Source organism: Oryctolagus cuniculus, chromosome 15, assembly GCF_964237555.1.
Source record: "Oryctolagus cuniculus chromosome 15, mOryCun1.1, whole genome shotgun sequence".
Taxonomy (NCBI): Eukaryota; Metazoa; Chordata; class Mammalia; order Lagomorpha; family Leporidae; genus Oryctolagus; species Oryctolagus cuniculus.
This window is the reverse complement of record NC_091446.1, coordinates 64,740,057-64,754,334: the sequence shown is the minus strand read 5'-3', so window position 1 is coordinate 64,754,334 and position 14,278 is coordinate 64,740,057. Positions and strand designations below refer to the sequence as shown.

The 14,278-nt window shown below is 46.3% G+C and overlaps 1 protein-coding gene across 12 annotated transcripts in view; it reads left to right on the top strand.

Moving 5' to 3' along the window:
* Window positions 1-14,278, top strand: part of USP54 (ubiquitin specific peptidase 54) — a 148,865-nt gene that overhangs the window by 155 nt on the left and 134,432 nt on the right. For 3 of the 12 annotated variants that reach the window (XM_070057817.1, XM_070057810.1, XM_051823193.2), the window contains exon 1: window positions 18-122. The exons of 7 other annotated variants lie outside the window; for them this stretch is intronic. The gene's annotated coding sequence lies outside the window, so the exon portion shown is untranslated. Of the gene's footprint in view, window positions 1-17; window positions 123-8,860; window positions 9,244-14,278 lie in introns of those variants that run through there. 2 more of the 12 variants (XM_051823195.2, XM_070057812.1) reach the window with 2 other exon arrangements.

Below are 14,278 nucleotides of genomic sequence, written 5' to 3'. Positions count from 1 at the left end.
GGGGGGCGGGGTCGGAGGTAACGGGGTACTGGCGGAGAGCTCCCGGGGACGGTGTGGGGAAGGTCGGGTCGCTGGGGAGTGGACCGGAGTGTGACGTGCGGGGAAGGACCCAGGTCCCGTAGGTAAAGGGACCGGGCGCCGGTCTGCTCTGGGGCGTGCGGGGAGGGCTGGAGCTTCTGAGAGGTCCAGGGGAGGGACCCGGGTGTAGTGGGATTCGAGGGGAGTGGGGCCGCATCGGGGAGGGGTGTATGTGTTGGGAGCAGGAGGTTTCCTGGGACTTGGAACTAGATAAAAGGACCCTGCTACGTTGGGGAAGAAGTGGGAAGAAACGGGGTACAGCGAGGAGGAGGATGTGTTGACTGAATGGGAGCACAGAGGTTGGGCCCAGTTTGTTTTTCGCTGGTTGGGGAGCTCGAGGGGAGGAGAGAGGATCAGACCCTTGCAGCTCCCCAGGTTCCGCTGCGCGCCAGGACCTGTATCCTCAATGGCGTGGCGGGAATGGTGGCGTCCCGAACCCTCCTCGCTTCCCTTCCTTCCCTCATTCCAAAAGAGATACCCCTATGGTCGCTCTGGCAGAGGGGAGAGTCCCGGGGAACTAGTGTTAGTTGGGAAGGTTCTTTGGGCAGAGATACCGAGAGTGGGCTCATGAATGATTGCTGCTGTAAAATAAAGCGGGGGTGGGGGCGGGAGAACAATTCTTGAGGGGGAAAAAAGAAAAAACCAAACCAAAACACTAAGGTGTGCTTCCTCTAAAGTGTGCTGAATTGGAAGAAGGGGGTGTGTGCTAAGATCGCGGTTCTTCCCGGATTCATTCAAGTGCGGAACTCCTTTACAGTGTACTTAGGGAATTATGTATGCAGTGTAAAAATCAGTTTAGATAATGTAGTGAAATAATGTGCAGTATGACACTTAAATCCTCCACCAACGTAACTGAAAAACCAAGAAAAGTGTTTCTACTGCAGCAGCAGGCTCAACCCTAAAACGAGAAATAGTTTTGGTTACTCGGATATAAAACCTCGGTTTCCCAAAGTGTGCCTTTTCGGGTTATTTGCCTTTTAAGAAATCAGAGGTTTTATTTTAGGAGACAGAGCAAGTTTTGAATGTCAATTTTTTGTGAAAATAAAATGAGTCCCAGGAATTGAAATCATTGGAAGAGGAAAACATGTGGTCTCTTAGCTTCAAAGACTGTTTTCTGGGGATGGGTTTGGAACACTTTACTGGTTAACTCTTATTTCTAGTGGAAACTAAGGCTTTAAGTCAGGCACAAAATAATTTTTTCATTTCCATTTATAAATTCAAGCTTTCTGACCATTGGTTTCTCTATCATTTATTTGTAGGTAAATTTGCAAGGGATAACCCCTCTTTTGATTATGTAACTGGGTTTTTCCATGGTGAGGTTCACAAATTCATTAATTAGAATAATGGCTTTTAAATCCTTCTTTAGCTTGCTTAGATGTGGTTAGTTATTGAACTCATTTATTTGATATGTGTTAAAGTAAAACTTTTAATTTGTAATGTTAGTAGCCAAGCTTTAAAGTAGAGTTGATTTTCTGAGGCAAGATAAAGCTTTGCTTAGCGGTTGGATTAAAAAAATTTCTGCATAAAGCCAACAACAAGCTTTAAACTGAATTTCTACTATGTATAGAGTACTATGTGAGGCATTTCACAGAAAAAAATAGATTTATTAATTCACTTATCCATCCAACAAACATTTACTGAGGTTTACTTTGTGTTTGAAATACAAATATTGGTAAAACTTGATCTCTTCATTGGAATTGCAGACTGTAGGAGGGGAGACTGATAGGAAAACAAATTATTACAATGTGTTAAGTACATCGTTTAACTCTGCGGTATGAAACAGGGTTCGGGCTCTGAGGAATTACATAGTAGTTAGGAAGAAAGAGCCGGCGCCGTGGCTCAATAGGCTAATCCTCCACCTTGCGGCGCCGGCACACCGGGTTCTAGTCCCGGTTGGGGCGCCGGATTCTGTCCCGGTTGCCCCTCTTCCAGGCCAGCTCTCTGCTATGGCCAGGGAGTGCAGTGGAGGATGGCCCAGGTGCTTGGGCCCTGCACCCCATGGGAGACCAGGAAAAAGCACCTGGCTCCTGGCTCCTGCCAGGATCAGCGCGGTGCGCCGGCTGCAGCGGCGGCCATTGGAGGGTGAACCAGCGGCAAAGGAAGACCTTTCTCTCTCTGTCTCTCTCTCTCACTGTCCATTCTGCCTGTCAAAAAAAAAAAAAAAAAACAAAAACAAAAAAACAAAAACAGGAAGAAAGAATTTTAAAACTTGCAAATTATTAAGCAACTTCTAAGCTGTGTTGCATTAATAAAACACTTAGTTTCTTAGAAATGATAAAAGAAGTTTTTAAGGAGAAAATTCACTAGACAGTTATAATTATTTATTTTTTATAATTATTTATTTATTTATGTTTTAAATATTTATTTACTTGAAAGAGTTACAGAGAGAGAGAGAGAGAGAGAGAGAGAGATTCTTCCATCTGCTGGTTCACTCCCTAGCTGGCTGAATGAGCTGGAGCTGTGCCAATACAAAGCCAGGAGCCAGGAGCTTCTTTCAGGTCTCCCACGTGGGTGCAGGGACCCAAGGACTTGGGCCATCCTCCACTGCTTTCCCAGGCCATAGCAGAGGGCTGGATCAGAAGTGAAGCAGCCAGGACTCGAACCAGCGCCCCTATGGGATGCCAGAACTGAAGGTGGTGGCCTTTACCTGTTAAGCCACAGTGCCGGCCCCAGTTAAAATTTTTTTTTAAAGATATATTTATTTTATTTGAAAGGCAGAATTATAGAGGCAGGGGTGGGGGGAGAGGGAGAAGGAGAGGGAGAGGGAGAGAGGTCTTCCATCCATTGGTTCACTCCCCAAATGGCCACAACGTCTGGCCTAAGCTGAGCCAATCTGAAGCCAGGAGCCTGGAGCTTCTTCCAGGTCTCTGATGCAGAGGCCCAAGCACTTGCGCCATTCTCTGTTGCTTTCCCAGGCCATAGCAGAGAGCTGGATCAGAAGTGGAGCAGCTGGTACTCAAACCCACCCCTATATGGGATGCTGGCATTGACTTTACCTACTAGCCACAGCGCCGGTACCAGTCATAATTTAATAGTCTTTTTTTAGTACTCTTTAAAATAAATGTCATAGGGAAAGCATTTGGCCTATTAGTTAATGTGTATTAAGATGTTCACATCCCACATTAGGGTATCTGCATTTAATATCCAGCTCTGCTCCTAACTCCAGCTTCCTGCTAAAGGAGGCTTCAGGAGGCAGCAGTTAGCAGTCTTGGCCTAAATATTTGGTTGCCTGTTACTTATTTGGGAGACCTTGATTGTGTTCCTGGCTCTCAGCTTCAGCCCCAGCTCCATCCAGTTCTAGCCATTGTGGGCATTTGTAGAGTGTACCAGCAGATTGGAGCTCTCTGTCTCTCAGCCTTTTCAATAAATAAATAAAAATTAAAAAAAAAAAGTAAGCATCACAACATTCTTAAGTTAATAATAGCTAATATTCATTGAATGATTATTAATGTGCCATGCTCATTGTCTCATTTTATCTCTACAAAAACACTATGCAGCTGGTACTAGTACCTTAATTTTTTCTCAGAGTGACAGAGAAGGAGAGATAGATCTTCCATCTACTTGTTCACTTGTCAAATGCCCACAATAACCAGGGCTAAGCCAGGCCAAAGACAGGAGCGAAGTGCTCCAGTCAGGTCTCATTTACGAATGACAGGGACCCAAGTACTTGAGCCATAATCTGCTGCCTCCTCAGGTGTTCATTAGCAGGATGCTGGGTGGGAAGTGGACGTGAAACTTGATTCCAGGCCCTCTGATAGGGTATGCAGACATCCAAAGTGGCAACTTACCCTATGCACAGCGCCCACTGCTAATACCTTAATTTTATTTAATTTTTAAAGATTTTATAATTTATTTATTTGAGAGGTAGAGTTAAAGACAGTGAGAGGGAGAGACACACCCTGAATGGCCACAGTGGCCAGAGCTGAGCTGATCTGAAGCCAGGAGCCAGGAGCTGGAAGCTTCTTCTGGGTCTCCCTCATGGGTGCAGGGGCCCAAGCATTTGGGCCATCTTCTGCTGCTTTCCCAGGCCATAGCAGAGAGCTGGATCAGAAGTGGAGCAGCCAGGACTTGAACTGGCGCCCATATGGGATGTCCACGCTGCAAAGCAGAGGCTTAGACCACTATGCCACAGTGCTGGCCCCTACCTTAAAAGGAGAAAACTGAGGCTTAAAACATTAAGGAAGTTGCTGAAGATCACAGGACTAGTAAATGGCAGATTAGGGATTGGAATTAGAAATTTTTGTGGTTATAGAAAAATAAGAAAGGGGCAGACCTTAGGCTTAGGTTAAGATTCTGCTTAGGATGCCTGCATCCTGTATCCAAGTGCTTGAGTTTAGGTCCCACTTCTGCACCTGACTGCAGCTTCCTGCTAATGGCCATTCAGGAGGCAGCAGGTAATGGCTTAAGTACTTGAGTCTCATTCTTGTAGGAGATCCTGGGATACCTGGGTTGAGTTGCCTAGCCCAGCCCTAGTTGTTGTGAGCATTTGGGGAGTGGACCAATAGATGGGAGAGTCTACTCTAACTTTCTCTCTTTGCTTCTTTCTGTCTCTTAAATAAATGAATAAAAATTAAAACTTGAAAAGTTTATGGAAAAATGGACTTAACTAGTTTCTTTAATTAATTAATTAATTAATTTTATTGGAAAGGTAAAATTTCAGAAAGGCAGAGGCAGAGGCAGAGAGAGGTCTTCCATTTGCTGGTTTACTCCCAAATGGCCATAACAGCTGAGCTGGGCCAATCTGAAGCTAAGAGCCAGGAGCCCCCTCTGGGTCTCCCACATGGGTTGCAGGGACCCAGGAACTTGGGCCATCTTCTGCTTTCTCAGATAGCAGAGAGCTAGATCGGAACTGGAGATGGGACTTGAAACTGGCGCCCATATGTGATGCTGGCACTATAGGCAGTGGCTTTTAGCTGCTATGCACAGCACTGGCCCCGGAATGAAATGTTTAAAAAAAAAACAACTAAGATTCCTTTCTATTTTATTTATTTATTTATTTATTTATTTATTTATTTATTTATTTATTTTTTGACAGGCAGAGTGGACAGTGAGAGAGAGACAGAGCGAAAGGTCTTCCTTTGCCGTTGGTTCGCCCTCCAATGGCCACCGCCCTGATCTGAAGCCGGGAGCCAGGTGGTTCCTCCTGGTCTCCCATGAGGGTGCAGGGCCCAAGCACTTGGGCCATCCTCCACTGCACTCCCAGGCCACAGCAGAGAGCTGGCCTGGAAGAGGGGCAACCGGGACAGAATCCGGCGCCCTGACCGAGACTAGGACCTGGTGTGTCGGCGCCGCAGGCGGAGGATTAGCCTATTGAGCCATGACGCCGGCTTCCTTTCTATTTTTTTTGAAAAATTATTTATTTGAGAGGAAGAGTTACAGAGAGAGAGAGAGAGAGAGACAGAGAGGAAGGTCTTCCATCCGCTGGTTCACTCCTCAAATGGCCACAACAGCAGGACCTGCGCTGATCTGAAGCCAGGAGCCTCCTCCAAGTCTCCTAAGCTCGGGTCATCTTCCAATGCTTTCCCAGGCCTTGGCAAAGAGCTGAATCGAAAGAGGAGCAGCCAGGACCTGACTGGCACTTACATGGGATGCTGGCGCCACAAGCAGAGGCTTAGCCCACTACACTATAGTGCTAGCCTGGAAAGATTCCTTTGTTTTGCAGGGAGAAACCTTGTAATGGTGGAAGGTTGGGAGATGGTCAAAGTAAAATTAGGAGACCAAAATTCAGGTAGTAGCTATTGAGGGTATAAATTTATGGTTAGGGGTATATCTGTTTTTTATTCATAGATCTCTCTCTCAAATGTTTATACTACATATGGAAAGCTAATTGGAATATTACTATGATGCTAAACATAAGGTTTTATTATACAGAGAATTGAGTAAATTGCCATATTCATGCTGTGTATAATTGTATAGGGAGCTATACTAGGGAAAATAGTTGTAACATGCAATTGTTAACATTTATGAGCTTCCAGAAAGTGATTACTTTAGTAGTAGAAATGATTATCTATGTTCATTTATAGGACAAATGTTATTTCAATATACTTCAAGGCATTTAGTCAAATCTTTTTTTTTTTTTTTTTTTTTGAGAAGCAGAGACACAGAGACAGAGAAAAAGCTCTCACCAGCTGGTTTACTTACCAAACACTTGCAAGGGCTGAGGCTGGAGCCAGGGGGTGGGAACTCAGTCCAGATCTGTTGGAAAGAGTATGACAGTAATCCCAGCCACATAAGCCATCATTGCTGCTTCCCAGGGTCTGTATTAGCAGGAAGCCGGAGTCAGGAACTTGAGCCTGGAATCAGATCCAGGCATTGTAATATGGGATGTGGTTTTCTTAACTGTTAAGCTTAAATATATGCTTTATTAACCTGGAATGAGAGAGAGAGAGAGACAGAGATTATCCATTTCATGGTTCACTCCCCAAATGCCTACAACAGCCAGGCCTGGGCCAGATTGCATCCAGGAGCCAGGATCAACCTGGGTCTCCTGTGTGAGTGACAGGGACTTAAGTACTTCAAGTGGTGTCTTTCCAGGGTGCAAATTAGTAGGAAGCTGGATCAGAAGTGGAGCTAGAACTTGGATCAGGCATTCCAATATGGGATGTGGGGTTTCCAAGGTGGGTTTTATTTATTTATTTTATTTATTTGAAAGAGTTACAGAGAGAGGTAGAGACAGAGAGGTCTTCCATCTACTAGTTCACTTCCAAAATGGCCCCAATGTCCAGAGCTGAGCCAATCTGAAGCCAAGAGCCTGGAGCTTCTTCCTGGTTTCCCACGTGGGTGCAGGGGCCCAGGCACTTGAGCTGTGATCTACTGCTTTCCCAAGGCCATAACAGAGAGCTGGGTAGGAAGTGGAGCAGCCGGGACTCAAACTGGTGCCCATATGGGATGCCAGTACTGTAGGCTAGGGCTTTAACCCACTGTGCCACAGGGCCAACCCCCTAAGGTAGATTTTAAGTGCAATACCAAACATGCCTGCCCCAACTTGGTGAATTTTTAAATGACTTGCTCAAAGTCACATAGCTGCAATGTCCTGATTTCTCATTAAGTGTTCCTTTTATTGTCCCATATTGTCAAATTTTATATAATAATTGCAAGAGAGTTATAGATGCTCTCAGTTAATACTGGGAAACCAGTTTTGTCAGGAGATTATCAATAGATGACAGTATAAACTGATAACTTGTTTTCTTTACATTGTACTTATAATTTCTACTTATATTTAAGATAAATGTACTCAGTTACTTTATTCTAGTGATTCTGTATTGATTTGCTCTATTTCATTTTTCGGTATCAGTTGTATTACTGGGCCATTTAAAAAAAGTTTATTTTCTTCCACTTGAAAGCGGAGTGCAGCTGGCACCGCGGCTCACTAGGCTAATCCTCCGCCTGTGGTGGCGGCACACCAGGTTCTAGTCCCGGTTGGGACGCCAGATTCTATCCCAGTTGCTCCTCTTCTAGGCCAGCTCTCTGCTGTAGCCCGGGAGTGCAGTGGAGGAAGGCCCAAGTCTTTGGGCCCTGCACCTGCATGGGAGACCAGGAGAAGCACCTGGCTCCTGGCTTCGGATCAGCGCGGTGCGCCGGCCGTAGCGTGCCAGCCACGGTGGCCATTGGAGGGTGAACCGATGGTAAAGGAAGACCTTTCTCTCTGTCTCTTTCTCTCTCACTGTCCACTCTGCCTGTCAAAAAAGAAAAAAAAAAAAAAGAAAGAAAGCAGAGTGACAGAAAAAGAAATAGTGAAAGAGAAAGAGAGAAATTTTCCACCTACTGGTTCACTCCCCAAATGCCAGCGAAAGTCAAGGTCAGGCCAGGCTGAAGCCAGGAACTTGGAACTCCATCTGGGCCTGACATGTGTATAGCTGGGGCACAAGCACTTGAAACATCATCTGCTGCCTCCCAGAGTAAATTAGCAGGAAGCCAATTCAGACATGGAACAACCAAGATTCCAACTGGCGCTCTTTTATGGGATGTGAGCATCCCAAGCAGTATCTTAACCTGCTATGACACAATGCCTGCCCCTGCTGGGCTATTTTAATAAATAATTATCTCTCTCACTTTTTTCTTAAGTAGAGGAGTACAACTATGTTGTAATGCATACTATTTTTTTGGACAGGCAGAGTTAGACAGTGAGAGAGAGAGAGACAGAGAGACAGGTCTTCCTTTTCCGTTGGTTCACACCCCAAGTGGCCACTATGGCCGGCGCACTACGGCGGCACACTGCACTGATCTGAAGCCGGGAGCCAGGTGGTTCCTCCTGGTCTCCCATGGGGGTGCAGGGCCCAAGCACTTGGGCCATCCTCCACTACCTTCCCGGGCTACAGCAGAGAGCTGGACTGTAAGAGGGGCAACCGGGACAGAATCTGGCACCCCAACCGGGACTAGAACCTGGTGTGCCGGTGCCGCAGATGGAGGATTAGCCTATTGAGCCGCGTTGCTGGCCAATGCATTCTACTCTTTTAAAAAAATTATTTATTTAAAAGGCAGAGAGACAAAGAGATCTTCCATCTGCTGGTTCATTCCAAAGTGGCTGCCACCTCCAGAGTTGGGCCAGATCCAATACAGGATCCAGTAATTGCATCTGGGTCTCCCACATGGATGGCCAGGGCCCAAGTTCTGCTGCCTTCGCAGGAGCAGTAGAAGGGAGCTGGATCAGAAGTGGAGCAGCCAGGATTCAAAGTTGTGCTCCAAATGGGATGCCAGCATAGCATATGGTAGCTTAACCCACTGTGCCACAACACTGGCCCCATACATGCTATTCTTTTTTTTTTTTTTTTTTTTTTGACAGGCAGAGTGGACAGTGAGAGAGACAGAGAGAAAGGTCTTCCTTTGCCGTTGGTTCACCCTCCAATGGCCGCCGCAGCTGGCGCGCTGCGTCGGTGCACCGCGCTGATCTGAAGCCAGGAGCCAGGTGCTTCTCCTGGTCTCCCATGCAGGTGCAGGACCCAAGCACTTGGGTCATCCTCCACTGCACTCCCGGGCCATAGCAGAGAGCTGGATTGGAAGAGGAGCAACCAGGACAGAATCCGGTGCTCCCACCGGGATTAGAACCCGGTGTACCGGGGCTAGAACCGATGTGCCGGCACCGCAGGTGGAGGATTAGCCTATTGAGCCACGGTGCCAGCCAAGAAGTAAATCTTTTAAAAAAAAGAAAGAAATGCAGATTGGAAGGTGGGTAAGTGATATAGTTTTTTCCATTCATTTGATTTTCTGCAGCATTCTCTCACCTGTATAGATTTTAGCAGGAATGGCACATAGGTACAAATGTGATTTTTCTGTTTTTTTACATCTTTTTTTATTTTTAAAGATTTATTTTATTTATTTGAAAGACAGAGTTAGAGAGAGAGGTAGAGACAGAGAGAGAGAGGTCTTACATCCACTGGTTCACTCCCCAGTTGGCTGCAGTAGCCGGAGCTGCGCCCATCCGAAGCCAGGAGCCAGGAGTTCTTCCGGGTCTCCCACATGGGTGCAGGAGCCCAAGGATTTGGGTCATCTTCTACTGCTATCCGAGGCCATAGCAGAGAGCTGGATCGGAAGAGGAGCAGCCAGGACTAGAACTGGGGGGTTGCCGGCACTTCAGGCTAGGGCGTTAACCCTCTGCACCACAGCACCGGCCCCTGTTGTTTATACCTTTTAACCAAGTGGTTTGGGTACCCATTTTTTTTTTTTCTTTTTAAAGATTTATTTATTTGAAAGGTAGAGAGACAGGGTAGGAGAGGCACACACACAGAGAGAGATCTTCCATCTGCTGCTGGCTCATACCCCAAATGGCTGTAACAGCCAGGTCTGGGTTAGGCTGAAACCAGGAACTCCATCTGGGACTCCCGTGTGGATGCAGCGGCCCGAGCTTCTGGGCCGTTTTTCTGCTGGCTTCTCAAGGCATGTTAGCAGGAAGCTAGACTGGAAACAGAGAAGCTGGGACTCCAACTGCTGCTCCAGTATGAGATGCTTGGGTTGCAGTGGCAGCTTTATCTGCTGTGCCACAAACACCAGCCCCATGGGTGCCCTTTTTAAAATTTTTTTTTTACATTTTTTTATTTGTTTATTTGAGAGGCAGAATTACAGTTGAGGGAGAGACAGAGAGAGAGGTCTTCTATCTGCTATTTCACTCCGCAAATGACTGCAATGGCCAGAGGTGGGCTGATCTGAAGCCAGGAGCCAGGAGCCTCTTCCAGATATCCCACACGGTTGCAGGGGCCCAGGAACTTGGGCCATCTTCTACTGCTTTCCTAAGCCATCAGCAGGGAGCTGGACTGGAAGTAGAGCAGTCAGAACTCTAACTTGTAGCACCGGCATCCCATATGGAGGTTTAACATACTATGCCACAGCACCGCCCCGTGCCAGTGTTTTTTATGTGAGTTATGTTTGAGGCATTCAGACATATTTCCAAGAAAGGCTTAAAGCAAGGGAATGAAAGGAGAGGAAGAGCTTGGAGGGCTGAGAATGGGGCTTCTTTCCAAGGGTTGAAAGAACAGTAAGATGTGGTCAGTGTGTTCTTTAACTCTCACCTGTCACAGCAGAGTCCAGTGAGCTTTTTTTCTACTTTAATACACCCCCTGGAAATGTTCTATCTGATTACACTCCTTCAGCAGTGTGCAAAAGTATTCATTTCTTGCCACTTACATTAACAATAGTAAATAAATATTGAACAAACCAACAGCAATTTACTCTACATGATAGATGAAAGGTGATCTCATTTTAAATTTTCATCTCTTTGATTTGAAGTTGAACATTTTCTCATATTTGTTATTTTTCTTCCTTTATTTCCCTGTTTGTCATTTTAAAATGCTTTTCAAATTTCTAAGTATTTAAATTATACTTAAAATGAATGAAAAATGTGGGGCCAGCTCCATGGCTCACTTGGTTAATCCTCCGCCTGTGGCGTCAGCATGCAATATGGGTGCCGGGTTCTAGTCCCAGTTGCTCCTCTTCCAGTCCAGCTCTCTGCTGTGACCCAGGAAGGCAGTGGAGGATGGCCTAAGTGCTTGGGCCCCTGCACCCACATGGGAGACCAGAAGGAACCACCTGGCTCCTGGCTTCGGATCGGCGCAGCGTGCCGGCTATAGCAGCCATTTGGGGGTGAACCAATGGAAGGAAGACATTTCTCTCTGTCTCTCTCACTGTCTAACTCTGCCTGTCTAATAAAATAAAAATAAAAATAAAAAAGAATGAAAAATGAAAAAGAATACATTCTGTTTTAAAGTTTTATTTATTTATTTTAAAGGCAGAGTGTCAGAGAGTGAGGGACAGAGAGAGATAATCTTCCATCCATTGGTTCATTCTCCAAATGGCTACAACATCCAGGGCTAGGCCAGGCCAAAGCTAGGAGCCTGGAACTTCATCTGGGTCTCCCATGTGGGTGGCAAGGTCTCAAATACTTGAGCCATCTTCTGCTACCTTCCCACGAAGTAAAGTAGCTGGGGTGCAAACTGGCATTGCCATGTGGGAAGCTGGTATCACAAGGGGTGGCTCAACCTGCTTTGCTACAGTGCCAGTTCACTAAAAGAATACGTAGTAATTAAAAGGTAAAAAAAAAAAAAAAATCACCCTCCCAGAAATAGTTTAAGTTTAAAGGACTTTCTTTTAATCTTTTTAAAAAAATGCATTTATAATTTATATACTTATTTATATAGCTTGTTTTTTAAAGATTTATTTTATTTATTTGAAAGACAAAGTGACAGAGAGAAGGAGAAACAGAGAAACAGATTTTTTTTTTTTTTTTTGACATGCAGAGTGAATAGTGAGAGAGAGAGACAGAGAGAAAGGTCTTCCTTTGCCGTTGGTTCACCCTCCAATGGCCGCCACGGCTGGCGCGCTGCGGCCGGCGCACAGCGCTGATCTGAAGCCAGGAGCCAGGTGCTTCTCCTGGTCTCCCATGCGGGTGCAGGGCCCAAGCACTTGGGCCATCCTCCATTGCCTTCCGGGGACACAGCAGAGAGCTGGCCTGGAAGAGGGGCAACCGGGAAAGAATTGGGCACCCCGACTGGGACTAGAACCCGGTGTGCCGGCGCTGCTAGGTGGAGGATTAGCCTATTGAGCCTCAGCGCCGGCCAAGAGAGATTTTCCATCCACCAGTTGACTCCCCAGATGGCTGCAACACCTGGGACTGTAGCCAGGAGCCAGGAACTTCACCCTGGTCTCTCATGTGGATGGTAGGGGCCTGGACACCTGGGTCATTATCTACTAGAGCTGGGTAAGAAAGCAGAGCAGCTGGGACTTGAACCGGTACTCTGATATGGGATGCTAATGTAGCAGACAGCAGCCGAACCTGCTGTGCTACAATGTGCCACAAAGAAAGATAGATGAATGGAAGGAAGGAAGTAGAGAAAGCTAATGCTGGTTCAGTCCCCAAATGGTCGCAACAGTCAAGGCTGCACTAGGCAGAACCAGGAACCAGGAATTCCATTATGGTTTTCTACTTAGGTGACAGGGCCCCAAGCATCTGGGGCATCTTTCTGCTGCCTTCTCAGGCACATTAGCGGGAAGCTGGATTGAAAGAAGAGTAGCTAGAATACACTAGAACATATGCATATGCATATGCAGAAAAGAGTAAGGGATTAAAAAAAGGATTTATTTTATTTGAAAGAGAAAGAGAGAAGGAGATATCTTCTGGTTCATTCCTCATCATCTGCTGTCTTTCCAAGTATATTAGTAGGAAGCTAGATCAGAAGTAGAGTAACTGGGACTGGAAGTGGTTCTCCATTATGGAATGTCAGCTTAACCTGCTGTCTCACAACATCTGCCCCATTGATTATTATTTTTTTAAATATTTATTTTCAAAGAGTTACAGAGAGGGAGAGATACAGAGAGATCTTCCAACTGCTGGCTTGCTCCTCAGATGACAACAATAAACAGCGCTGGGCCAGGCCAAGCCAGGAGCCAAGAGCTTCATCCAGGTCCCACCCATGGGTGCTAGGAGGCCAAGCACTCAGGAAGTCTTTCATTGCTTTCCCCAGAGCATTAGCAGGAAGCTGGATAGGAAGTGAAGCAGCCGAGACATGAACCAGTGCCCAAATGGGTGCCAGCTTTTTTTTTTTTTTTTTTGACAGGCAGAGTGGACAGTGAGAGAGAGACAGAGAGAAAGGTCTTCCTTTTTGCCGTTGGTTCACCTCCAATGGCCACCGCGGCTGGCGCACTACAGCTGGCGCATCACGCTGATCCGAAGGGAGGAGCCAGGTGCTTCTCCTGGTCTCCCATGGGGTGCAGGGCCCAAGGATTGGGCCATCCTCCACTGCACTCCCGGGCCATAGCAGAGAGCTGGCCTGGAAGAGGGCAACCGGGACAGAATCTGGCGCCCCAACCGGGACTAGAACCCGGTGTGCCGGCGCCACAAGGTGGAGGATTAGCCTACTGAGCCGCGGTGACGACTTGCAAGCAGCAGCTTTATCCTCTATTCAACAATGCCTGTCCCATATTATCTTGACAAAGCAAAATTCTAAAATATTGGAATTCTTTAAATTGGGGTGGACATTGTGGCAAAGCAGGTAAAGCCACCTCCTGTAATGTGATGAACCATAGTGGCACTGGTTCGAGACCTGGTTGCTCCACTTCCAATCCAGCTCCCTGCTACTGGCATGAAAAAAACAGCCAAAAATGCCCTAATACGCCAAGTGTTTGGGCCCCTGCCACCTGTGTGGGAGGCTTGGATGGAGTTCCTGGCTGCAGCCTGGCCCAGTCCTAGCTGTTGCAGTCATTTGGGATGTGAACCAGTGGATGGAAGATCTCTCTCTCTCTCTCTCTCTTTCTGTCCTTCCCTCTCTCTGTAACTCTTTCAAATAAATAAATGTGGTTTTTTGTTGTTGTTGTTGTTGTTGTTTTTAGAGAATTCTTTATTTCTAGTCCGGGGGCCAGTGTTGTGGTGCAGCAGTTAAAGCCACAGTGTGTGATGTTACATCTAATATCAGAGTGTCATTTTGAGTCCTGGTTGCTCCACTTCTGATCCAGTTTTCTGCAAATAGACCTGGGGAAACAGTAGAAGATAGACACTGTTATCTAACATGCATCTAATTAGGTTAGAGGTTAAGAGAACCTATAGCTTAGGGTTAGGACCACCTAGACACATGTTAGAGATGCAGAATTATCAAGATCCCCAGGTGATTCATATGCACCTTAAAGTCTGAGAAGGAAAGCTCTAATGTGCAGTATCTAAAAGGAGTGTGGTAACTTCAAGCTCAAAAAGTCTAATTTAAAAGTTTTGATAAAGCAG